The sequence below is a fragment of the Schistocerca piceifrons genome, chromosome X (assembly GCF_021461385.2).
Source record: "Schistocerca piceifrons isolate TAMUIC-IGC-003096 chromosome X, iqSchPice1.1, whole genome shotgun sequence".
Classification (NCBI taxonomy): domain Eukaryota; kingdom Metazoa; phylum Arthropoda; class Insecta; order Orthoptera; family Acrididae; genus Schistocerca; species Schistocerca piceifrons.
The window spans coordinates 341,561,801-341,574,184 of NC_060149.1; the positions used below are offsets into that span (position 1 = coordinate 341,561,801).

The window sequence follows — 12,384 nt, forward strand, 5'->3', positions numbered from 1 at the left end:
CGGGAAATATTGAATTTGAAATACCGTATCACATACTTCAAGTGTTATCTATATGGAAAGAGATTCAAAGTGTTCAGGTAGCATTAAAATGGTTATTAGTTTTAGAGGACTCTTCAAGCAGACTTAAACTGTGGGCATTTAAACTATGCAAATTTTATTATGAAATCGTTCACAAGCTGGGTAGAAAGCATGGTATCGCAGATGGATTGAGTTGGAAGACTGATGTCATATGAGCACTAGATGCACTAGATCATAGTCTTGCAGAATGGTAGAAGGCACAATCTGCTGATGCTGACTGCGAGCTATTCCAAACATAGCCACGGTCTGCCATTCGTGGCTTGTTATGTAGGAACACGAGGTTTCGGTGTCACATTGTAGTGCCTGCTGCACTGCAAGAAGAAGTGCTAAAAGAAGCACATGACCATGTGTTACCTGGACATGGAGAATACAGGACAATGGATTGTTGAGCAGCCAAACGCTATTGGTGGAGGATACGGAAACAGCATGTGGAGCAGTATGTGAGAAATTATGTGCTGTGTTCACAATGTGCAGACTTGAATTACCAGCAGGTATCACCGTAAGGCAGCCAAACCATGTGAGATAACTGAGATGGACATATCAGGTCTGTCCAGACAGATGCCAGCAGGTAACCGTTACGCTCAGACTGTTATAGATAATTTTTTGCAATATGCCACAATGATTTCCATTCCAAATCAGCAATCTAATTCAGCTGTATGAGTAATGGTAGACATCTGGTTGTTGAAGTTTGGCATCTCTGAAACGACACTGACACATAAGAACACCAGATTCATGTCAGAGTTAATGAAACAACTATGTGACCTGCTGTATATCTGTAAATTAATAATTTGTCAGTTGCATCTGCAGGCTAGAGGGAGGACTGAATGCATTTACCAAATGACCAGGAAGATGCTGAGCTCTTATGTCAATAGTCACCATAATGATTGGGATGCTTACCTACCATATGTCATGGCTGAATATAATTCACAGGATACCATTGGTCCCTTGCCATACAATGTAGCGTACAGAAGGAAGATATTATCACCTTTTGAGGTCATCAAATGTAGAAAAAAAAAAAAAAAACAGGGAACCCATACGGATTGTTGCTGGGACATTAAAGGATGTGGGGAAGTGAGTGTAGTCGGTGAACACTAAGGCACACGAGCGTGATGCGAAAATGGGACAGCATAGTGGTAAACAGCCATAGTACAAGGTCGGCCAATGGATGACGTTAACTAGCCTGTATACGAAGTGTGACAAAGTAATGAGACTGATTTTCTGTGCAAGATGTGGCAACCCTGCAGCCTTGCGTAGGGACAATATCTTTGACTTTGGTTTATAAGCTGCTTCTAGTCAAAGCGGCACATCGATGTAACTGCTCAGTCATGAGTTGTGCTGTAATAAGTTAACCTGTGTTTGTGTCTCTCGTCACGGAAATGGAACCGCATAATATTGCGCAACGGTATGACATTTCTTTTTGCGTTAAATTGGGTGAAAACGCGATGACAACTTACAGTAAGCTTCAGAAGGCTTTTGGAGAGGAGGTTATGCCAAGAGCTCAAGTTTTTCGTTGGCATAAAATGTTTAGTGAAGGCAGAACGAATGTCAAAGTCAAAGGTGAAATGCATGCTTGTGTGCTTCTTTGATTGCACGGGAATTGTTCATAAAGAGTTGGTGCGTCCTATACAAATAGTTAATCAATATTACTACAAAGAAATTTTAGAAAGACTTTGTAAGAGTTCTTCGTGTCCATGCCAACATTGCTGATAATTGGATTTTGCATCACGATAATGCGCCATCCTATCTGTCAGTACAGCAATTTTTAATCACAAAACAAATTTCAGTACTACACACCCACCTCATTCACCAGATATCGCTCCGTGCAACTTTTTTCTATTTCCAAGAATCAAAACGGCGGTCAAGGGACACCATTTTCAAACAACACAAGATGTCCAGAAAGCTGTGACGAGGGTCTTGGAGGATATTACAGAAAATGAGTTCCAGAAATGTTACCATCAATGGCAGAAGCGCTGGAAAAAATGTGTGCAATCAGAAGGGAACTACTTTGAAGGAGACAACACTAAACTTGACTAAAATGGTAAGTAACATTTTTTTCACATCAGTCTCATTACTTTATTGTTGCACCTCTTACACTAAAGGGTAAGGTGAAGAAATTTATTACATAATACCAAGGTGTCTACGAAGTAATGGAAATGACGGCCCTGGTAAATATTAAATTGCAGTTGCCATGATGGACAACAGTCCATGAGGGGCACACTCATTTTTTAAAGGTACTTCAGATGCCTTACCACAGAAACAAGAGTCACTATCTGGGGAAAGGTAGGGCGAAAAAAGTGGAGTAAGGGTGCAGAAACTCGTGTACAGCCCATGTGCGAGGTACTGCACACCCTGAGGTCACGCAAGTAAATATGTAGTTTACCACATGTATTTTGAGAGTGTTCTACTTCTTATGATTAATTACGTAGGGAATAGGGTACCTGTGATAAATGTTGTGGAAGGTTTCATTTGGGTAATTTTCTTGTTTTGCTGGGAGGATTGTTTGTCAACATAGGCAGGTTTATTTTATTTATTTTGTAGCGGTAGGCATGGTAGGGAGTCTAATGTGCAAGGGATGGGGTAAGGTGATGGTGTCTTGGTGTAACAGAAGTATTTTACCATTCATGAATGCTATTAGATTTACAAAAAATGGCTCTGAGCACTATGGGACTTAACTTCTGAGGTCATCAGTCCCCTAGAACTCAGAACTACTTAAACCTAAGGACATCACACACATCCACGCCCGAGGCAGGATTAGAACCTACCACCGAAGCGGGCGCGTGGTTCCAGACTGTAGCGCCTAGAACCGCTCGGCCACTCCGTCCGGCTATTAGATTTACATAATTGTTTTCTTTACATCACATAGAATGAACTACACTAAGTCATATTTGCAGGTAATATTGTGCTTTGGTCTAAGTACAGTTGTTGCATTAAAAACGATGGGTTAAAGCGTCAGTGTAACTGCATAGCGGATTATTTCAAGAAATTGCGGAGCTTGTGGCATAGTTCCCAGAGATTAAATAAGAACATACCACTCGCGGAAAAACTGACATGTATTGTGGAATTCAAAGCTTACATATGTTAAAGTGCTCATGGTTTATATCTTTTAGTTTTTAGTTTAAGTGGGTACAAAGTACATCCAGAAATCAGATGTGATATGGTACCAAATACCAATATTTTTTATATTTCATGGAGTGAGTTTGTATGGTCCATGGCAATGGCCTATATTCGTCTTGCATCTTGCATATAGTTACCTTGATGACTTTTTTCTGTCATCTTTTTTGATACAGTTCTGTGTAGATGAATAATCTGAACCCCGTATGCTGTAAATTTATTTTTTAAAACATGACACGGAACTATAGTTATTATTAATTTACATATAAAGGATGACAATATATATTACATAGCATATTTTAACTTTTTGAGAAAAAGATACTGTATATTTCCAAAACGTATTGTTATTTGAAATCTGTGATTTAAAATCTTACATAAATTGTCAAAAATTAATTTTAATAAATTAGAGAGAAAACATAATTATAGTGTGGTACATGTATCGAAATTTATCGATTATCGGACGCCACGATGTAAACAACTACATACTGTGTAAATACACTATAATAGCTGAGTCATCATTGTGGTGTCAAGCGATCAGTGTAATCTAGGACATCAGCACAACAAGTTGTATGTTTTAATTGCTCCGTATTTTATTTCTGACATGTTCATGTTTCCTGCTACTTTTTCACTGCAGTTTGACTCAACGTCACTATGTGATGTTCACTGTTGAAAAAATCATGTACATCTAATAATGTTACAATGAACGTCCTAATGTTGCAGTAGTGTAGACAGTGGTTATATGAAATCGTATATGTTTGAGCCACTTTCACTTGGGACGTTTGTTTTTGTAACTTTCAGATCCGATAATGACAGCGTAGATTTGTCGAAATGGGAAATGATAATAATGGAAAGGATTTCAAGCGATCTTGAAAAACTTGATTCTTCAGGTATACTACGACCTTCAGGTTGCCCACAACGAGCGACACAATGTGAGACATATATAATGTCTCAGTTTTCCGTTACTTTTCCATCTTCCAGTACGTAATTAACAGAAGACAGATTGAACGACAATAGACAAACGCATGGACAATGTACTGCGTTCATTACGAGTAAATTTTAATGTGAACTTCGTCTACCAACGAGAATGTGTCTGCAACAGATGTATGCAATCAAACATTCTCAAATAATCAAAGAATCCTGACAGTAGAATGAGGTTATGTTTTTTTTTTTTTTTTTGGTTCCGTACTAAATGAGAAATTTTATCGGTTACGATACTATCAATACATATGTTTCGTAGAGAAATTAAAATCATTTTTCAATGAATCAGCCTGCGATACGATATGTCTGCCCTTCTGCATTTTCACTCAATAGTAGGAGATGACGTGTGCTTGAGAAGGTATTTCTTATGTCACTGCTGTCATATGAGCCTCCTTCACAATAATGCATCGATAGCGGAGTAACGAACTGCGAATACACTTCCACACGCTCTGAAATGAACGTAACTTCATCTTCAGAATCACTACGTGGACAGAAAGCAGGGCGCTGCTAAATTTACATTTCACAAGATCAAGACATGGTTCATAGTATGTAGATGTAAGTAGAGCGTGAAGTTTGAAATGTAAATATTTTACGTTTGTGTGACGGGAATTGTGATTCCCCGTGTGTGGCGTTTCCCTTTGTCCTAGAGAGTACTTCAGCTCTTTAAATGTGCGGTTATTACACTATTTCGAAACGAAAAGACCTATTTTCAGAATCTCATTAGCTATCGACTCACAGATAGCACAAAACTCTTTAATAACTTGCCCGTATCGGGCGAGTATTGCGTATGAGGGTAGTAGCAACGGCGAAATATAACTTCCATTCTACCGTTCAATGGGAGTTAATGATCTCTGAGCCCACCACCGATATGGAAATTATCATCTTTTGTGCCGTTAATATAGCGCCAGTGAGCCCTTATAAAAGGAATATTTCAATTAAATTGTTGCCAGCTGTGCAGGTACTGAGCCGTGCTCGTTCGCTTATGAGCCTTCCTGTGCGTCGAAAATAATTAATTCGCTCGGAAATATATTTTGTTTGAAAGTAATTGCATGTGTAGTGCTACGTTTATTTATAAATGAAATGGAGCTTATTCCGACAACGTAATGGGAAAAATATACTCCAGTAATTTTTGTAGTTTCCTCGAAATATATACGATAAAGGAATGAGTCTGGCAACATTGTTCTTTCGATACAGAGGGAGACTTTCCGGGATGAAAGGATGTACCTATCACCTGCTGAAATCAATGATGGACAAACGCTGAAAATATGCAAATTATTGTTCCGCCTGTAATGTTGAATAGAGCCACCCCGTGTGGAAACATAAAATGAAGCACCTGCTGCTCTTTCCTCAACGGAAATTTCTCCGAAAGCGTTACGATGCAATGAAAATATTATTTTTAATGGCTTTCAGCTACAGGGCCACGCGGCAAGTTCTAGATATTGCTCATAGAAGACTATTTAGAACAGTTAGGTGAGCTGTTTGTTTTTACGCAACCATACAAACATAATACGAGTACACTCTGTCCTACTATCGCCGATCCTATCTCAGTACAGACGCATATTATCGCGCATGTTTATTAACCACAGCCACACTCAGAGGGCACTTCTAAGGACAGTCAGGTTTTATAATGTAGCAAAGCTATCCCCAGACAAAGACAGGGAAACATAGGTCACTGTTTCGATCAACGTATGTTTCCGAGATAGATTTTTAATTCTCATTGAAGAATAAACTAAGTTCCAAATATACTGGGTGTATAGTATTAATAGCGGGAACTGACAGGGGTGAAAGAATACGACTACAAAAGCAAAAACTATCCAGTATTAATGGGTCCGCAAAGAAGACATTTGCGAGATAACTGAGGTGTTCTCAGGACAAATGGCTTGTCGACAAACAGGTCGTTTTGGGAAAAATGCATCTCTTTCATTTAATATCATTGTCAAGTTAAACATCAAATTGAAATAAGTGCTGATATAATGAACACCTTCTCAAAGTATGTATTAAGTCATTCTTAAGGGACATGCATATTTCAGGACATTACAATAGACTTTAGTTATTGTAGATAAGTGCCCTTCTTCCCAAGAACACGAAGTGGTCTGCACAGAAAATGAAAAATAATAGTAAAATGCCATGTATGATGTGTAGGAAAATAAATAAAATCAAAGAAACAAAACTTGTAGGTTCAGAACACATTTTCTAGGAATTAATTTTAATTTCTTGTGTAACACATTCAAGCCAGTTCCAGCCTGCGGGTGTCATGAAGATTTGTAACAGCGTACACTTTCGCGGATTTAATGCCATTACACGGAGCATGATTCGAGTTAATATTCAGGTTTGGATTCCTTGCCAACCATATTTGGAATTGTATGTAAATCTCTGTGTAAGTTGTACAACACAGCAAAGAATCAACCTTTGTGTATTTCATTACGACAAATTTAGAATCTGAAATATACTCTTCCATGTTTCTGGTTTTGCCCAGAATAGAGGCTTCAACATTTCCGTCTATTTCTTTATAATGTCACGATTCACTACAACAATGAAAGGTGATAGGTTAGTACGATATTCAACTGTAGCCTCCAGTTAAGATTTAGCAGCGCCAACTTTTGGCTTTTTCTTAACGACAGATTTAACAAGGCCAAAATTTCGGTCACTGATTGAATGGATGTCCTCTGACTAGAAAAATGTGGTCAATGTCCACATTATAAACTTTTTTGCGAACCACATACCAAAATGCACCATGTAAACTTTTTGTTCTGTCCCGCACATGCGGCGGTCTGGAAACCTATTGAACTTATATTACTATTCATCTGATTCATTCAGCAGTAAAACTGAAATGAAATAATAGAGTGAGCTCCTTCCTGGGCCTGCGCTTTCATAAAACTGTACGTGTAGGACGATCCATTGTTATCAATGTGAACATTATAAATACAGACCCAGAGGAGGCGTTTGTAAAACTACACTGTCACATTCACTTTCGGAAACGGCTGATGTTGACCCTCGTCACAGATTTTGACCGTAGTCAGACTCAACAAAAAGGAACCGCGCGACCGCTACGGTCGCAGGTTCGAATCCTGCCTCGGGTATGTATGTGTGTGATGTCCGTAGGTTAGTTAGGTTTAAGTAGTTCTAAGTTATAGGGGACTGATAACCTCAGATGTTAAGTCCCATAGTGCTCAGAGCCATTAACCCATTTCAAACATTGTTTTGTATTTTCTTTGTACTACTCCTAATACATCTCATACAGCTTTTTGATGTTACTTTTAGTGTTTTCGTACTATTTCCGTTCAGATTTGTGTTGTGAGTAATGACTTGTTTTGTATAGAATCATGTTAAGATGTGCCTTTAATAAATCAAACGCATCACTGTCCAGCTTATGAGGCCTGTTGGTATGCGAGTCTTCTTTCCACAAAGGAACTGACATTAAGACACTTTCCCTAGAATAACACGTATACACTTAACAGAAATTTGGTAAACGGCCTGTGTCATATTTCGACGTATTTTAACAGGTTCCCCTTCACTTACAACAACATATTCCCATGTATGCTGGCGCATATGTTTTGGATTCTCTACCTTTTATTTTAGCTTTGAGTTTATTTACACGCTAAATGATGATGTGGATCCTGCTCTGTTTTACTGTGCGAGTTAAAATAGTTAAATTTTCTTGCTTGAGCTTCAGATTTCATTTCATGAAACACTCCTTTAAACAATATTTCTTTACTACTTTAAAAGTCTTGTCAGGTAGAGCTATACCAGGTCAAGAAGTGTATCATTTTCCGCTTTGTCGTTTAATTTTATCTGCCTCACGTTTCATACCCACTTCCTTTTCAGGAACCAATTTGCTTCTAATCTTTTCTTCATCAATATGCATTACATGAACCCCTAAAATAATTGGAAACGCAGGTACAGTAACTTACTTAATAATATGCATAATACAGTACAATGATACCATGTACAATAATACAAATACAATAACACAAGACATACAAAACAATACAATAACTTCCAGAACTAACCATGATACAATCCCAATGCCAAAAGCTGTCTGTGGGTATGACGCTTCAAACAAATGAATAACTTTACGCAGTGCTGCCACGTTAAAAAGAAAATTTCAGAGATTATAAATTACTGTATGATGATTCATTATAGCAAGTCTCCGGAAAATGGGTGCATGAGCTTGCAGGTCCTCTGTCAGGCGATCGAATCTATACCGAAATTTGATTATGATCCCTCACTGACAGAAGACAGAAAACCTTTCCTTGTTAGTACAAATGTGTTTAAAATGCAAAATTTTTTCGGCTACATCTCTACCTAACTGTGATGAAATTTCGCCCATGATTGGCGAATGTGGTAAATGCACGTTGGGACACCAGCACACTTTGGCAGTGTCGTAAGACGACCAGTACGGTCCAAGAGCGATAAATCGAGCAGGGCCCCTACTTGGCCTCGAAGATCACCTCATCTCAAACCACTCAATTTTTTCTGTATGAATTCATCTAAAATGCGCCACAACATCATTGAAAAATTTTAACAGCGACTTGTGCACGCTTGTCAAGATTGACGAGATAATCCGGGGGTGTTCGAAATTCTTCACAACTCATCGCATCCAAATATGAGGACTACATGTGGAACACATCATTTGACGAGTACGAGTTTGTTGATTTACAACATCCTTCATTGCACACTATTTTAATACTACTTGTATGTATTTTGTGTGCGTGTGTGTGTTTACGATATATGATGATGATGATGATGATGATGATGATCATGATGATGATGAGAGAAGGGCGCGGGTGGAACCCGGTGCCAGCACATAGCCTTCTCCTCGCGAATAGCACCATGGGGGCAGCCAAGCTTAACGTCGTCATCTGACGGACGGATCACATGAAAAGTGTCACATGCCCTCACTTCATGAGACACTGCGTAGAGGTTTGCTAGTTAAACCAGAGCGTTGGTGCAAAGTCTGGTGATCAGGGAATTTGAGCCACCACTTCTCTGGGTTGCACAAGTACGAGTGTATAAACTATAGTCGACCACTGTGGCCGAGCAGTTCTAGGCGCTCAGTCCGGAGCCGTGCTGCTGCTACGGCCGCAGGTTCGAATCCTGCCTCGGGCAAGGATGTGTATGATGTACTTAGGTTAGTTAGGTTTAAGTAGTTCTATGCGTAGGGGACTGCTAACCTCAGATGTTAAGTCCCATAGTGCTTAGAGCCATTTGAACCATTTTATAAACTATAACATGTGAAGTCCTGAAGAAATACTGTAGTCATTTAAGAATGTAGCGTATGTCTCACAAAGGTAGGCCATGGGTGTTTGAGCCCAATTAGATTGGCACTTGAAGAAAAATTTTACATTTCAAACACATTTTTACTATCTCGGTCAATATTTAAAACTGAAATCAGTAGCGGGTGGTATTATGCAGTTCTAATCATCAAAAATGGTTCAAATGGCTCTGAGCACTATGGGACTTAACATCTGAGGTCATCAGTCCCCTAGAACTTAGAACTACTTAAACCTAACTAACCTAAGGACCTCACACACATTCATGCCCGAGGCAGGATTCGAACCTGCGACCGTAGCGGTCGCGCGGTTCCAGACTGTAGTGCCTAGAACCGCTCGGCCAACCAGACCGGCTTCTAATCATCCCACAAAAGGCTCGTTTTATGACCCGTGTTTACTTGAACGTTTTTGCTCCTATCGTAGGGTGTTTACATCAGTGTCATACACTGAAAAGCCAAAGAAACTGGTCCACCTGCCTAATATCGTGTACAGCCTGTGCGAACACGCAAAAATTCCGCAAAAGGACATAGCACGGACTCGACTAATGTCTCAAGTAGTGCTGGAGGGTATTAACACAATGAATCCTGCAGGCATGTCCATAAATCTGTAAGAGTACGAAGGGGTGGAAATCTCTTCTAAATTGTACATTGCAAGGCGTCCCAAATATGCTCAATAATGTTCATACCTGGGGAGTTTTGTGGGCAGCAGAAGTGTTTAAACTAAGAAGAGTGTTCCTGGAACCACTCTGTAGCAATTATGGACGTGTGGAGTGTCGCATTGTCCTGCTGGATTGGGCCAAGTCCGTCGGAATCCACATGAATGAATGCAGGTGATCAAATAGGATGCTTACGTTCGTGTCACCTGTCAGAGTTGTGTCTAGACGTATCAGGGGCCCAATATCACTCCAACTGCACACGCTTCACACCATTACAGAGCCTCCAACAGGTTGAACAGTCCCCTGCTGACATGCAGGGTCCATGGGTTCATGAGGTTGTCTGCATACCCGTACTCGTTCATCCGCTCGATACATTTTGAAACGAGACCTGTCTGACCAGGCAACATGTTCCTAGTCATTAACAATCCAGCCGCGCGGGATTAGCCGAGCGGTCTGGGGCGCTGCAGTCGTGGACTGTGCGGCTGGTCCCGGCGGAGTTTCGAGTCCTGCCTCGGGCATGGGTTGTGTGTTTGTCCTTAGGATAATTTAGGTTAAGTAGTGTGTAAGCTTAGGGACTGATGACCTCAGCAGTTAAGTCCCATAAGACTTCACACACATTTTAACAGTTTTGAACAACAATCCAATGTCGGTGTTGACGGGCCCAGGCGAGACGTAATGCTTTGTGTCGTTCAGTCATCAAGAGTACACGAGTGGACCTTCGGCTTCGAAAGCCCATATCGATAATGTTTTGTTGAATGGTTCGCAAGTTGACACTTGTTGATGACCCAGCATTAAAATCTGCAGGGTTGCACTTCTGTCACGTTGAACGGTTCACTTCAGTCGTCGTTGGCCCCGTTCTTGTAGGATCTTTTTCCAGCCGCAGCGATGTCGAAGATTCGATGTTTTGCCGCATTCTTGACGTTCACGGTGCATTCGTGAAATGGTCGCACGGGAAAATCCCCACTTCATCGCTACCTCGAAGATGCTGTATCCCATCGCTCGTGCGCCGACCATGACTCCACGTTCAAACTCACTTAAATTTTGATAACCTGCCATTGTAGCAGCAATAATCGATCTATCAACTGCGACAGACACTTGTTGTCTTATATAGGCGGTGCCGACCGCAGCTCCGTATTCTGCCTGTTAACATGTCCCTGTATCTGAATGCACATGCCTATAGCAGTTTCTTTCGAGTTTCAGTGTATATCTTTGTAACTGCATATAGATAAATCGTTATTTTATGTTGTTACCAAAAATCACGGAAAGTTCTTGAGAGATTTCATCTACATCCACATCTACAAGAATACTCTGCGATTCAGTCAAGTGCCCGACAAAGAGTTCATCGAATCACCTTCCAGCTTCGTCTACCGTTACACTCTCGAACAGCGCTCGGTAAAAACGAACACTTTCTAAATCATTCCGTGCAAGCTCGGATTAAAAAAAAAATGGTTCAAATGTCTCTGAACACTATGGTACTTAACATCTGAGGTCATTGGTCCCCTAGAACTCAGAACTACTTAAACCTAACTAACCTAAGGACATCACACACACCCATACCCGAGGCAGGATTCGAACGTGCGACCGTAGCGGTAGCGCGGTTCCAGACTGAAGCGCCTACAACCGCTCGGCCACAGCAGCCGGCAGCTCTGATTTCTCTTATATTATTGTGATGATCATTTCTCTCTGTGTATACGGCGCCAACAAAGTATTTTCGCATTCGGAGAAAAACGTTGGTGGATGAAATTTCATGAGAAGACACTACCGCAACGAAAAGCGCCTTTTTTGTAATTGCTACCCCAATTCACGTATCATTTCCGTGGCACCCTCTCCCCTGCTTCAAGGTAATACAAAACGAGCTTTATTCAAAATTTTTACACGTTACTTGGATAAATGTTCAGACTGATATAAGCTAAATATGTTTTAATACACACGATACGTAAATATATATGTAAAATCTATACTACTATATTACGTAACAGAATTGAAAAATCTCTTTTTTGAGACCCTTTAATTGCCTTCCATTACAGTGCGTAAGTTTGAAATTTGGTCTAGAAATACCTACAACCTTTCTCGGTAATGGTGTAAAAGCGTTGCGCTCTGTGACGTCACCCCCGGGCTGGACGACGCTTAATCAGCAGGGTATCAACACTGCGATAGAAGCGCCACGGCTCGCAAGTTCTTGTGACACGTAGAATGGGTTAATGAAGTCACATTGGCACCAGATTTCTCCAAAATTCTGCCCATCGCCACTGTGGACATGTCACAAGATAAGGCCCCCACAGTCCCTCT

The 12,384-nt window shown here is 40.5% G+C and overlaps 1 protein-coding gene across 7 annotated transcripts in view; it reads right to left on the bottom strand.

Moving 5' to 3' along the window:
* LOC124721404 (protein O-linked-mannose beta-1,2-N-acetylglucosaminyltransferase 1-like) overlaps positions 1–12,384 on the bottom strand; it is a 2,183,308-nt gene that overhangs the window by 1,700,592 nt on the left and 470,332 nt on the right. The gene's annotated exons all lie outside the window — the stretch shown is intronic.